The sequence below is a fragment of the Melanaphis sacchari genome, unplaced genomic scaffold (assembly GCF_002803265.2).
Source record: "Melanaphis sacchari strain LSU unplaced genomic scaffold, SCAv2.0 Contig118_pilon_pilon, whole genome shotgun sequence".
NCBI lineage: Eukaryota > Metazoa > Arthropoda > Insecta > Hemiptera > Aphididae > Melanaphis > Melanaphis sacchari.
The window spans coordinates 713,756-726,396 of NW_020270462.1; positions in this window are offsets into that span (position 1 = coordinate 713,756).

Here is a 12,641-nt window from a genome sequence, read left to right on the forward strand (position 1 = left end):
CGTGTTTTAACGCCGCGCCACCCGCGTCACGCGCGGAGCCGATAACAGAACGTCAGTGTGGTGCACACGCGCCGCAGTCCATCGTTTTGCTCGAGCTTTAGGCGCAAGGTTTTCGATCTCGCGTTATTCGCGTCGCGTAGTCGCAGCCGACGTAGCGAATTGAAATCCACAGCGGCGATTTGCGCGTACGCTCGCCTGATCGTTAGTCGCGAAAAATCGTTACAGCTCGCCGACACTAGTCACTGGCAGCCGCCTCCGAAGCAGCGGCGGAATGCCCGACGGTCGTCTTTTGTCAGCGCAGCAGAGTCGTCGGTTAGCGGTGAAAACGCACACAGAGCTCCAGCAGGCCAGTTCGATCGATCGGTTACGCGGCGACGACGACGATAATATTACCGTCACGTCCGCGACGATGTAGTATAGTTCCCGGTCGTCGGTCAGATTTTCGGTTTACCGCCACGTCCCCGTCCGCAAGTCTGTTGTCCCCCCGTTTCCGAGCGGACAAAACCGATTTCGGTCGGTCGTAAAAAAAAAAGTAATCGATTTTCGTTTGCCAGCTATTGAAAATTATAACTGAAGAGAGGTGAACGAGACCGCTCGCGTAAGTTCCACGGCTATAACATATTGTTACCGGCGTACCGCAGTCGTATCGCGAGCCGTTGTAGCCAATCGGATTCGTGACGACGGCGTCCACGACGGCGACTCTCCCCTCTTGACGAGAACGCCGCTGGGTCTGGACCATGGCTGGTCGCGTGCTCGGACCCGTGGCCGGCCGCCGCGTCCGCCGTCGACGAGACAGCCGACTCTTACGACCGCGTACCTGAATGGCTGACCAGCTACGTGGCCACGGGCGTCGCGGTCAGACGAAAATCGGAGAGCAATACGTAACTGAACGAAGTATTACCGAAACGGGGACCCCGTTGCTGTGGCGGCGGCGGCGGCGGCGGCGGCAGCGGTCGCCGTTCTATACCGTAGTTGTTGTAGAATAACAAAAACAAACGCCAATGCAGCCAGCTAAAGCGACGTTAAAATACCGCGCGCGCGTCACCGTCACGTACGCCACGACCGGGCCTTGCGCGATATAAAACGATCGCGTATTTTAAATTTCGACCTCTGGTACTTACATAGTCTGGTGGCCTTTGTCCGCCAAACATATTTCGTTCATTATGATGATATTATTCTCGTGCCTTTGTAACGACTTGACTTTAGCAGCGTAAGACATCAAAGTACCAGTCGAAATCGGCGTAGAGTTAGTGTGTATCAACGTGCCGAGTTAAACCTACCTGTCCTACCGACAATCGATGTACAAATAATATTGCGTTGATATCGGTCTTTTCGCTATCGTGCCGAACGATAACCATTCATCGGGTTTGATTAATTACAGGTAACGAATTATTATTTATGGAAATATTGATATGTATATCATTCGGGTGAAATAGATATTAATATGATATTTTGGTTCAATTCTAATTAATTACCTATCTGTAACCTCGAATAAACGTTCACATAAATAAGTCATTTATTAAACAAATAAACAATATTACCATATAGGTAGTTAACGATGATTTAATTTACCTATATACGTTATTTTATAATAATGATGACCTGCACGGCTGCTCGTTTTAAAATGCTTAAATATTCAAAATTCACGATTTACTCCGATGCTACAACAACGAATAATTTTTAAATCGTCATACTGTCATACTGACGATAATTAGCACAGGTGACTGTTGGTTGTTAATTATTTAGATTTGATAAAATTATTGAACTCTGATATATTTCAATATGAAGTAACCAATATTTGTACCTATGTTTATATCACATATAATTGAAGTGTTAGTACTCGTATTTATAATTTTGTATAACATAATATGTGTTGGTAGGTATTTATCAATATTAAATTTATATTTGATTAAGTATATAAAATCGGTGTTATTAACAACTTTGTAAGTACATCGTCAACATTATATATCTATAAGAATTATTTTTTTTCTTTAAGGAATGTTCAAAAAGTAGTTAAACATTATTTGAATCGTTATTACTTATCAGTTGGAATTTTGCTTAACCCTTAATATTACAAGTTATAGAACTAGATTATAAGATATTTGTATGCATTTTATAATTAAAATAAATATATATTTACAATAAAGAGATAGTTTTTTTTTTTTTAATTGACAACGTTTTTTTTTTGTCAATAAATCATTATTCATTTCACATAAAAAATTATAAGATCTAAAAAAAAATATTTAAATATGTTGTTTATAACTAGAATATAATTTATAATAATTATAGAAATTAATTATTAATTCTAATGTTTTCATAAAATTAAATTTATCAATTATTATTTATCGTAAATTATTCAATAAAATACCTTTAATATTTCATTACTTTCTTCTAGCGATAGAAATTAAAAAAATAGAGCTTGATTGCTCATGCGTACCAACGTATAAATACACATTTGTTGGTTCATCTCGAAAGTTAAAAAAATGCAACATGAATGGGTGATCTCCAACTTCCAAGTCTATTTTAAGCTTAACCAATCAACATTTTTCATTTTCTAAAGCATATATATTGATACCTAACAAATTGAAGTTAAATTTATGAGGGGATGAAAGACACAATAGTGGTACAATTATTATTTTGTACTATTATAATATTAAATAAAACCTTTATCTATAATCTTTAAAAATACATTATTCCTCAGAAAAAAAAATAAATCGATTAGGGATATTATTTAAACTCAAATTACGTATAGGATATAAAGCTGATCTTCAACATTTGTCTTTCCTTTCAATTACCTTGGTGTCAAGGACGCATTTAGTATTTTGGCGGTCCTATGTTAATTTTTCTTTACTACCCTTAAGTTAGATTATCTTGATAAATATCAGTTTTTACAATAGCAAATAATTTTATTATATACATACCTATGTTATAGGTAATATAATTAAATATAAAAAATAAATGTATTTTATTATTTAATAACACAATTACTATAGCACTCATTTGTTGGATAATTATTTTTAGTTCATGATCATATATGACTAACAGTATATAATAACAGATAAATAAAAAAAAATTCCAATAAAATGACAACATTTGTTGAAATTCCCATACAAGAAAATTACACTGGGTGCGGTACGTATTCGCCCATCTAAATCTCGTACATCTTTTTGGTTAGATTCCAGTATTTCATATTTTTCCGAGTGTAAATTTTTAAACATAAATAACTCATTTTTATGAGTTTAAATTATGCATTCATTAAAATTCAGATTTTAGATTTTTAATCACCTATTACTTAAGTCTAAGGATCAAATTTGTAGTTTACTTAAGGATTTAGTGATTTAGTGACAATATAATATCGTATACCAAAGTTTAATTTAGATTTAACAAATTTATCTATATGTGTATTATATATACATCTTTACATTATATTTAAGTATAATAAATTTTAAATAATTATCTTAGAGGTGTCATAGGACGAGAAATCCATGAATAATATCATACGGATAATTTTCTGTGTTAATGCATCTTACCTTAACGTAAAACACTTCTTTTAATCCTCGGGAAATGAGCGATACGTTTTGTTGGACAAAAAAGAGAAAGGCTAAAAAAGTACGTATTTGACGTACAATATTGAATATGAAATTAGTTTCGATCGGTGACATGAAAACAGTTTGATCGAGAACTATTGAGAATCGGACGGCACGGCTGACAATAATGTGGAGAAAACAGAGGTTGGTATTATTTTCCAACCTGACTAACCAATGTAAAATATCGGAGTTAGCTGCGAATAATGTAATCAAAAGCATAATTGTGGAAAGAAGGCACCTGCATTCCTGATATTTTTACGTGGATGGAGAGGGTAAAATTTCTCCCTCACCCAGATGTGTCAAAAGTAGGAATCTTCAAATTTTCAAAAAATAAGAATAAATATATTTAATATACGTTTATAAAATAAAAATATTGCGTTCTTAAAATTATTGGATAAAATATATTTATTTAGAGTATCTCTTATTGTATAGTATAATTATATTATGTTGATATATTCTCAACGTTCTCACATTTAGTGAGTTACAAAAATATATTAATAATATTATTCTTTAATTATGATTTATGACTATAGAATTATCATAATCTTATTTTTATTCAAACAAGTTATAGCACCTCTTGAACGAATAATGACCTTTATATACTAAATATTATTTAATTATATCGAGTTACTATGACTTATTTTTAAGCCATAAAATGAGTTTATAATTTTAACACTTAAATAAAGACAAATATTTTAGGCTATATGGTTTCAATTTAGGTGAATACACATTTTAATTTTTCTTCCTTAGTTATTTAACCAGTTAAGTTACTAATAATCTATACTATGAACTGCAGTATAAATTCGACCTTGACAACCACGATTCTAATTGAAAATAGTAGACAATTTGAAGGTGTGCAACTGTGATATTATTTTATATAATTTCGTTGTCAATCGTTCAATTTTACGAGAACATGCCCATCATAGACTTTTGTCACCAAATGCTGCTTTCCTATTATTTCTTGATAAGATCGTTTTCTTGTCGACAACTACGAGTGCGTTAGTTAATAAGTTAAATGTACAGAGTGAGTATGTGATATTTTTAAAAATGTTAAAAACTTTTTAAATAATAAGTGTACATACTTGAATGGATTATCTCGTATACATCAAAAATATATACATAAATTAGTAATATAAATATAATACAATATTTAATAATATATTATTATAGATAAATAAGAAAAAATTGTACAAAGAAATTTAAAAAAAAAAAGTTATAAATATTTAATCGTTGTTAAGTTTAAAATTCTTTATTTACAAAATTTAAATCCATCCAAGATGCTTATCTGATATGTGATGTTTATGTGTTTTTTCTATTATATAATGGCGTAATAGTGAAATTATGAGTGGATAGTATTTATCCACTCACAATTTTGCTGTATCAACAATATTTTATCATTTTTATACTCACTTCATTTATTTCTAACTTAAGTTCAAAAAAATTAACAAAATTAGTATTTAATGTTTTTACTACTAACTTTGATCTGTTTATACTTCTACATAAAAATAATTCAACATAGGTAATTTCCGATTTAAAATTTAATTTTTATTACTCATCTAACGAATATAAAATTAAGTATTAGGCTATAATTGTGCTAAAGATACTATATGAATGGCTTTCTCTTATTTTGTTCCTTCAAAAACCAAGACAGATATCTGCATTTTCACTTTAAATTAATTTTTAGATCGTTATTTGAGAAATTAAATATAATTTCTTCGTTTTCCGTATTCATAAAAGTAATATATATAAGATACAGTATGGAAGAGAACAAAACTTATCTTGATACCATTTGCTCATTTTGATTAAAAAAAACCCAAAAAAGTAATTTATATTGATCCCTGTTCATCATTGGTTTATAGCTTTCACTTTATTACTCATCAGTATCAGTGTATAAATGTGTAATATATACGCTTTCGATTATTTATGATGCTTATTAATTTTGACAATTATTTTTTACACTCATATCATTAAAATAAATAATTGTTATTTTTTATTAGTTTTCAAGAATATTATTATTTATATTAAAAAAAAAACACTAACAACTGTTTTATTTTTTTATAAATTTATTTTTAATCTTTGCTTACCTTGTACATTATAAAAATTAAAATTTGAAGTGATGAATGTATAATTATTTCCCATATATTTTTGTACAATTTAATACATATTATAAGAAATTTTATGATACAAGTAAATAACATGTATAATTTTTTTTTTTATTAATTGTTACTATTACTTTCTGTATAATACGTATACAATAAAGAGATATTAAATAACTAGTTTATTAGTGGTTATTATCAGTATTTTTAATTTATGTAATAATTAAATGATGCAACACTGTGACAGATAAACTAATATAGCTTCATTTAATAACACGTTACAAATACGTTCAAATTTATTAAATTTTAAAATACAAATGTATTGATTATTTTTAAAGATTCAAAGAAAAACATTACACATGCATGTACGAGTATATGTAAAAATGCTTGTCTACATGTTTTATAGAAAATATATCTATTATTATAGGTATTATATTAATATTATATATTAATTGTGTTATTTAACTATTTTAAAATATTGCATATTTTATTATTATAATTTATAATGAACGCTTACCTTAAGTTTCAGAGTTCACGTTACTATCGAATTTTGTTTACGAAACGAATTCGATGCCAAGAAACAGGAACGAACACAAGGTTTATTATAATTATTATTTTTTATTAGGGCCTTTTCTAGAACACTTGGTATTGTGCGTATAAGACAGTAAATCGCGGTAAATAACATGTAACTGATGATGGTAACTGATCAATAAGTTGTGATAAGTTTCCAATAAAAACTGCGTTAAAGGGCAGTATTAGAGAGAGAGAAAGAGAATGATTGAACACAGTTAATTGTATTTTTTACGTTATAGTCTTTTTTTCCATGTATTTATAATATCATTTGCATATAAAAAATATGTCTTTACAAGAATGTAATTAATGGTTTTTTTTTTTTTGTTTTAATTAACATACTAACACATAAGTTTTACACGTCTTATACTCTAAACTTGACGCATTGTGACTAATGTTAACTGTTTTTATATTATTGTTTACTGTATATTAGATTCGAGCGATTAAAAATAAATAACTGATGAGTCAAATAAATAGTTTTATATTACGTATTATTTTACATAATAGTAATTTTAGTATTATTGTAATGCACCGATAAAAATGTAATAAATATTTATTTTTTTTTTTAGTTTAATTTATATAGATCAATAACATTTAAGAATAAAATGTAATAGACGACGTTGATTAGCTGTATTGTTTACATTTAATCACTTGATAACAAAGTTTATTCGTAAAAAATTATCAAATACATCTAGCATTGTGTGTATATATTATATATTTTTATAAAATTTAGTTGGTTGTTTGAATTGTATGAAGCTTAAAACAATTATTAACTATAACATACACACACACACACACACACACACACACACACACACACACACACACATATAGCATGTATCATATTTAGATATGTATTTATTATGCAGTGGATAATAAAATAAATAAATTAGTTATAAAACTATAAACGATATAGAATTAAAATTATAAAACTGATAATAATTTATTCATAAGTATATATCCTTGAATTTCTGTGATATATGATGTATATGGAGGTGCAATTGTAAATTTTCTGTTGAACTGAGTTAATGAACTTATCATTCTTAGTATTTTTTTTTTTTAATAATAATAAATTATAAATATTTGTTTAATTTTTACTATTAACGAAAATTTCTATCATTTTTAAAAATCTATCGTCTAGAATTTCAACGATTATTCGTTACGTCAATTGTAGTAAAATATAATAATAATTTCTCTGACGCCAATAAATTCGTATAAATATATCATCGTTGTAAATTATTCATACAGCCATTGACAAAATCAGGTCATTAAAATTATATTCTATTTCATAATTCATTAAATTTTATATTAATAATTCAATATTATTGTAAAATAGTATTTTTTATCACATATAGACTATAAGTAATTTCCCGTTAGGTGTGGTTTGCATGAATGAGGTAATAACAACGAAAATTCCGGCATGGTAGCTTCAAGCTTGTTTTAAAATACCAGAATTTTTATTTTTTAGCTAATTCTATATTTTTTTAAAATTTAAAATCAACAGTTTATGTGAAAAAAATTCATACATTGATGAAAACAAATTTTAGTATTACATGTGGTAGTAGTTATTTCGTTTTGGTACAATAAATATAAATTAATGTATGAAATATAAACGCACTGTTGAGTACAGAAGCTTATCATACTACAAAAAAAAAAAAAAAAAATAATAATAATAATAAAATTCTAATGATTATTATATGGACTTGTAAAAAACGTTAACTATAAGCAATATAATATAAAAATAATACGATATGTATCAGAATAAATATGCATTCATGAAAAAATGAAGGAAAGATAGAAATAATGCTGAGTGGTGATGTAAAGTTGTGTAAATGTAAAATCAATAATAAATATCATAACCAAAATAAAAAATATACATTTCAAAAAAAAAAATTAAAATATCTACATTCAAAGTTATGTATACATATATAGCATAAAAATTATTTGTATTGTTTTAAAATTGTTTCTTAGTTATTTTATAATTAATCGAACAATTGGAAAATGTAAAAGTCTCTAGGTTTAATATTTTTGTAATATAACTTTAAAAATACACATAAAAATTTTGTGTTATATTATGCATTTTCTATTATAGTACCTATTCTTAGAAATTTGTTTAATACAACAAAATTACTTAATTGGTTTTCTTAAATAAATGTTGATTATAATGAATACGAATACTTCTCAAGCTTAATAATTCGCCATATGCATCTATGTCTTATATTTTGATTAAAGAAACCTTCAATATATTAATTTGTATTCTGTGAATTCTCAACTGAAGCTTGAACATAATAATAAACAAGAAAAATATATAATTGCAAAATATTTAACTAATGTCATTAAAATTTATTTATTTCTTATTTTTATATACATTATTCTGTATTCATAATAATAAACCCTAGATTGTGTTATGCAAGTGAGTGGAATGAAAAATTATTTTTTAATGTTGATGCAAAGTAGGTACAACAGTTACATAAAAGCATTAAGAATTGCCTACCGTATTCGCCCTATTACAACGTATGTAATACTTTTGTAATAACTTTTAAGTTATAAGTTTATAAGTTTTATAATATATTTTTATTTATCATACGTAGGGTTCAATTAATTGATAATATTATTTTTATAATTCAATTAATACAATTCAAATAACAAGTTATATAAAGTGAATTTTATAGGTTAATTATTATTTTTATAATAAGATAACAATTAATTATTACAACTTTCTATGTTCAAATTGATTAAAATTGATATATTGAGTAAACAATCAATCAATTACTGCTTAATAACTTATATTATTCTTGATTTCTTGTAAGGCAATTATATCTATTTTTTCCTCTTACATAATTTTGGTTAAATTTAATATTTTGCTTTAGGAATTCTTTCATTGTCAAAATAACAGATTATAAGATCTTTAACAACATTATGCGTCAAGTGGTTTTTAAAAGGACCGTTTTTTGTTGGCATCATTACTGTTTGCTAATGTTAGTCTGAAAAACTGGGCTTCAGTGCCTCATTCATTTTGGTAATGTTTAAATATACTTTATAGTTGAGTTGATTAAATTTTAAATTTCTATTGACAATTTAATAATTTAATTTTTTTTTTTTAAATTAAAGTGTCCTTTTTGATATAGAGTGGATTAATAAATATATTGAATTTAAACTATATTTTTAATTTTAACTGTCACTACCTTTTAGAGTAATAAAAATGTTTCAGTTATAATGTGGTTTCTTGTAGCAAATTGAATTTAATTTGTAGGTATTTTAAAGGTAAAAAGTAAAAATATATCAGTATTTATGAAAAAATAAAAACAAAAAATTTAGGAAAAATAATTTTCAATATTTTCTGACTTTCATTGTAGGTACTATTTTAGATATTTAAATTATCGTATTTTTGGGTAAAAAAGTTTAATTTAATATATACAATAACATTCAAAATATTTTAATTATTTTAAGCTAACGTCAATGTATACACAATATGGGGTTAATAGAATAAATAACTATAATTCTAATATAAATATATTATAACATAAACTTATAAGCTATAGACTGACAACTGTCTCAATTCAGAATTGTTTTTTTTTTTTTATGCAATAATTTATGATTAAATTCAAATACCATTTAAAAAACACGTCCATTACTCATTTAATAGAGCGGTTATCTATTTTCTCACTTTCAATAATATTATGAATAACATTATAGTATTTTTTTCATTTTAGATTTTGAGCAGAGTGATCTAGGTATTTATATAACAAACACATGTGTGTGTTTTTTTTTTTGAGTCTATCTTGATAAGTATACGATAATAAGTTGAAAAAAGCTTTGTTTTTAAATTTTAAGAGTGGTTTTATTTAGAAAATCGGAGGATAGTATGTAATTTTAAAAGGTAAAAATTAAAATTTCCGTGTCTTTTTTTATAATTGAAAAAAAAACCAAAAATTAAGGAAAACGAGAATATTTACATAAATCTATTATTATTATTAAAATAATTGTTTTGTAACCATGGTTACCACGGTATATTATCAATTATATGAAATGAAATTTTAAAAATATGTCGATTAATTTTAAGATATTATCTGCTATCTATTTAGGTTCACCATAAACATACTCACACCGTTTTACAGTAAAATTGGTGGTATTGACTCAAAAGTTAATAACAATAATAATATGGTATAAACATACAAATATTTTATCTTAGCGTCATTAAAAAACTTATCATAAACTATACTTATTAATATAGGCTGATGGAAATCAGCTCAGCTTATTCAATAATGACGTATCATTAAATTCAAATTTAACACACCCATAATAGTGAACCACTTTACACCTGATGAACAGCTGAGTGGTGCCGACTTTCTTACCATTTTTTTTTTTTTTTTAGTAATAATTACATAAATTATATTTTGAATTCAATATTATATATTAATTTATAATTTACATAATTTTTTACTTTATATATCCTGATGTATGATTTTACATGATATACATTATTGTCATGAATTTTATTAAATTTTATTATATGTCTACATTAGTATTTTTAAATGATATAACAAATATATATATTTTTTTGATAACACTGTTAAAATAATAATTTATCTTGAAAATAAAAGTATTATAAAAATGTGAATATTAAACATATCATGACAGCAGTTTTATTTATAAATTGTAGAAAGAAAGCTTATAACTATACAATTTATTTTTACTTTTTTTAAAATGTAATTATATACATAAAACCATTAATCAATAAATGAGAAAGTTAACCATGTTGATTATTATTGAAAAATGAAAGGATTTCAAAATTAATACTTGGCTGTTGAGATAATAACATAGCTGTAGGTTGTATCAAAAAAAGACTTCGTAGATTTGTATTTGGGAAGCGTGTGAATGTTTTAAACGGACGTAGATATAAAAAATTGTATTACATAGATAGATAGATATATTAATTATCTAAAAGATAATGTAAATAGAAATATATTTAATATATTTTAAAATTTAACCTTTTAAAATGAAGGGAAAAATCAAAACAATAAAAAGCAATCTATAAGGTATAAATTGTAGAATTATATGTAATACGAGTAAATTTTGTAGTTATCATAAATATTTATAAAATATATAGTTAAATAAATATATTTATACTTAAAAGAAAAATTATTGATGAATAGGATTTAACCTTAAATTATCATACTGAAAAATTAATGAATACGTTACTTTAATAGTTATGTTGTTATGTAATATCAAAGGTGAGATATTGATATGGTTGGTATATTGTGTATATGGAAAAGACTGAGTTTCAAGCAATGGTCTGAAAAATCTTAATGTAATATTTTTTCTTGAATATAAAAATATAGAAGATTTTAAAAGTAAATTTAAAATTTAACATTTTACCTAAAATAATCACAATTAAATGCTACTGTAATTATACAAGAATCACCGACAAAATATTTCTACTGAAATATCGTGAAACCAATATATCGCATGGAATAAATCACCATTATACATAAATATATCACCAGTATGAAATATAGCAGTAATTTAGTTAGAAATAAATAATATTAATTATTGATTGATATTTTATAATAGTTAGAAATAATTTTATATAATTCAAATTTCAAAGCATATAATATTGTTATATACATATATTATAGTAGAATTGATAAAATTATGTATGATTTAATAAAATTGATAAAAGTATTTAAAAAAATAAATAATAAAATATGTATATTAATTAATGGAAGTATATATTAAACGTAATGCCTTGAAGATCATCTTTAAGTTCTCGATTATGATAATCTACCACTACTTTCTTTACAAGTTTAGCTCAACTGACTGCCTTGTTCTTTTTAATTATTGGTGTATTTGGATTTATCAGATGCGATAATAATTTACGGCGGTGTTATTTCTTTACGATATATTGGTTTCGGGACATTTTTGTTGCGATATTTTACTGGTGATATTTTGTCGAGGTACCATTATGTAATATAATGTAGATAGCATATAGTGTATTGTGTATACTATAAATTTCGAAGAAATCCTAATAATATTAAATAAGGAACGTAGAATGTATGGGAAATAATTTGTTATACAATAATGATAAAAATAAATTAAAATACATACTCGTATAATGACAAAAATAATAAAATTTATAATTCTTTTTTGTATTTATAATATTTGCGTAAGTTAGGTTAAAAAAAACTATGATGAAATTTGGTTAAAAATCGAATCTAAGTAAAGTATAATGAGCTAAAATACAGAAAAAAATTCGATCATTTTAAATGAATAATTTTTTACAGCTGTAATGATAAATGATAAACGGTCAAGTATTAAAGAGGTTACAAGTTACCCAGTATTAACATTACCAAACAAGTTACAGCGTTGGTACAATTCATGTTCAGAG